Source organism: Ascaphus truei, unplaced genomic scaffold, assembly GCF_040206685.1.
Source record: "Ascaphus truei isolate aAscTru1 unplaced genomic scaffold, aAscTru1.hap1 HAP1_SCAFFOLD_1097, whole genome shotgun sequence".
NCBI lineage: Eukaryota > Metazoa > Chordata > Amphibia > Anura > Ascaphidae > Ascaphus > Ascaphus truei.
In genome coordinates, this window is record NW_027453963.1 from 10,959 (window position 1) to 14,461 (window position 3,503).

General features: G+C 56.8%; 1 long non-coding RNA gene across 1 annotated transcript; it reads right to left on the reverse strand.

The window, feature by feature from the left end:
• Positions 1–280: 280 nt before the first annotated feature.
• LOC142475195 (uncharacterized) lies at positions 281–2,933 on the reverse strand. The gene is made up of 2 exons (XR_012790784.1): positions 2,707–2,933; positions 281–565 (listed from the first exon to the last, which is right to left on the reverse strand). It is a non-coding gene; the product is annotated as an uncharacterized LOC142475195 (long non-coding RNA).
• Between the last annotated feature and the right edge of the window lie 570 nt (positions 2,934–3,503).

The following is a 3,503-nucleotide window of genomic DNA, read 5'->3' on the forward strand; positions in this document are numbered from 1 at the left end:
CACATTACCAATATTAAAATACATTAATAACCCCCCTTCATTACCTCAGTGGCTAACCGCTAAGGTAATGAAGGGAGTTGGTGGATGTACCATGTGCTGAATGCCATTTCTTGGGTGCTGGGGCGTCACCTTAAAGCAAGCATGTCAAACTCAAATGCTAACAAGGGCCAAATAAACAAGGTTTAAGTCTAGGTGGGCCGCAAAAAAAAACAACTTGCATTTTCATAGAAACGTAGGTTTATTTCGAAAAGTAGTGTGTGTGTGTGTGTGTGTGTGTGTGTGTGTGTGTGTGTGTGTGTGTGTGTGTGTGTGTGTGTGTGTGTGTGTGTGTGTGTGTGTGTGTGTGTGTGTGTGTTGACCTCACTAACCGAACCAAAAAAAAAAGCCAGACGTGAATGACTTCTGAACACATTAACCAGTGTCAGGATGCCCCCTCTTAACAATTTCCAAAGCAGCAATCCCACCTGGGATCTTACCTGATCCACAGTCCCTCAAGGTACTATACTGGAGGGGAGGTGTTCTCTACCTGTCTTCCGATGTCTCCCGTGTGAAACTTGAGTCAGATCTGGAAGAAAGCAGAATAGGTTATTTCGGTGTAGGTATAGTGCAGTTAAGATAAAACAGAGAGAGTGGGTGAGGGTGACAAACGGAGGGTGGAGAGAGAGAGGGTGGGAGAGGGTGGGAGAGGGAGGGTGGGAGAGAGAGGGGTGGGAAGAGAGAGGGTGGAGAGAGAGAGAGAGAGAGAGAGAGAGGGTGGGATAGAGGGTGGGAGAGAGAGAGGGTGGGAGAGAGAGTAGGAGAGAGAGAGTGTGGGGGAGAGAGAGAGAGAAGGTGGGGGAGAGGGAGATAGAGAGGGTGGGGGAGAGAGGGTGGGGGAGAGAGAGGGTGGGGGAGAGAGGGTGGGGGAGAGAGAGAGAGGGTGGGGGAGAGAGAGAGAAGGTGGGGGAGTGGGAGAGAGAGGGTGGGGGAGTGGGAGAGAGAGGGTGGGGGAGAGAGAGAGAGGGTGGGAGAGATAGAGAGAGAGGGTGGGAGAGAGAGAGAGGGTGGGAGAGAGAGAGAGAGAGAGAGAGAGAGGGTGGGAGAGAGAGAGAGGGTGGGAGAGAGAGAGGGTGGGAGAGAGAGAGAGGGTGGGAGAGAGAGAGAGAGAGGGTGGGAGAGAGAGAGAGAGAGGGTGGGAGAGAGAGGGTGGGAGAGAGAGAGAGAGAGAGAGAGAGGGTGGGGGAGAGAGAGAGAAGGTGGGGGTGGGGGAGAGAAAGAAGGTGGGGGAGAGATAGAAGGTGGGGGAGAGAGAGAAGGTGGGGGAGAGAGAGAGAAGGTGGGGGGGGGAGAGAGAGAGAGGGTGGAGAGAGAGAGAGGGTGGGAGAGAGAGAGAGGGTGGGAGAGAGAGAGAGGGTGGGAGAGAGAGAGAGGGGTGGGAGAGAGAGAGAGGGTGGGAGAGAGAGAGAGAGGGGTGGGGGAGAGAGAGAGAGGGTGGGGGAGAGAGAGGGTGGGGGGGAGAGAGAGAGGGTGGGGGGGAGAGAGAGAGAGGGGTGGGGGAGAGGGTGGGGGAGAGGGAGAGGGTGGGGGGAGAGGGAGAGGGTGGGGGAGAGAGAGAGAGGGTGGTTGACTGACTCACCGGGCCTGTTGGCGGCCCTGTCCTCATTTTCTCTCTACTTCCCCCCCTATTCTCTCTCCCTTCCCCCCCCCCCCATTCGCTCAATCCCCTCTATTCTCTGTCTCCCCACCCATCTCCCTTCTCCCCCCCCCATTCGCTCAATCCCTCTTCTCTCTCTCTCCCCCCTCTCTTCTCTCTCTCCCCCCTCTCTTCTCTCCCCCCCCCACACACACACTCTCCCGAATACATATTAAAATAATACTCCCACACTCCCGAATACATATAAAAAATACCCCCACTCCCAAATACATATAAAAAATACCCCCACTCCAAATACATATAAAAATACCCCCACACTCCCGAATACATATAAAAATAACCCCACGCCCCCGAATACATTTTAAAAATACCCCACTCCCCCGAATACATTTAAAAAATAGCCCCACCTCCCCAATAACATTTAAAAAATAGCTCCACCTCCCCAATACATTTAAAAAATACCCCCACCTCCCCCCCTCATCATGATCTCATCTCCCAGACTGGCCCCCATGCCCCATCATCGTATTCCCCACCCCCTGCCTCCCATCTTTATCTGCCCAGGCTGGCCCCCATGCCCCATCATCATATTCCCCACCCCCTGCCTCCCATCTTTATCTACCCAGGCTGGCCCCCATGCCCCATCATCATATCCCCCCCCCCCATGCCCCATCATCATATCCCCCCCCCCATGCCCCATCATCATCTCCCCCCCCCCCATGCCCCATCATCATCTCCCACCCCATGCCCCATCATCATCTCCCCCCCCATGCCCCATCATCATCTCCCCCCCCATGCCCCATCATCTCCCCCCCCCATGCCCCATCATCTCCCCCCCCCATGCCCTATCATCATATCCCCCCCATGCCCCATCATATCCCCCCCCCCCCATTCCCCATCATCCTCTCCCACCCCCCCATGCCCCATCATCCTCTCCCACCCCCCCATGCCCCATCATCCTCTCCCGCCCCCCCCCCCCATGCCCCATCATCCTCTCCCCCCCCCCCATGCCCCATCATCCTCTCGGCCTCTCCCCCCCCCCCCTCCCTTCCCCTTCCCCTTCCCCTTGTCCTTACCTTATTCCAGGCAGGAGGCAGTCTCACAGACGTCTTTTGCAGCTATCTCAGCTGTTGGCTCCGCCCCCGCTGTCCTCCCACACACGGCATGTGTGCAGGATGACTGCGCCCGGCCACCGTCCGACTCCAGTCCCAGCAGGCCAGCTTTACACACACTCAGACACACACACACACACACACACACACACACACACACACACACACACAGTGACACTCAGACACACACACACACACAGTGACACTCAGACACACACACACACACAGTGACACTCAGACACACACACACACACAGTGACACTCAGACACACACACACACACACAGTGACACTCAGACACACACACACACACACACACACACACACAGAATGCAGTCTCTCCGCCGGGGTTTTGACTCCGCCCCCGTATCCTCCCACACACGGCACGAGTGCAGATTGACTGCACCCGGCCACCGTACGCCTCCAGCCCCTGCAGGACAGATTTTACTTCCGCCCGTGCTGCTCGCTTCCCCCACACCCGCGCTCGCTTCTCCCGCGGCCAAAACTTTTAACCGCCGCCCACACGCTCGCCGACACACACGACCGCCGCGCTGGTTGTGAGCGGGCCGCAGAAATATCCGTTGCGGGCCGCATGCGGCCCGCGGGCCGCATGTTTGACATGCCTGCCTTAAAGGGAGGGAATCGCATTCCTTTTTTTAATCAAATTCCACAATTGGGCATCGTTTTTGTTTGCATCGCCCCCAGGGCCGGCCTGTCCATTAGGCGAACCTAGGTGGTGTCCTAGGGGCGCAGAACGGCCAC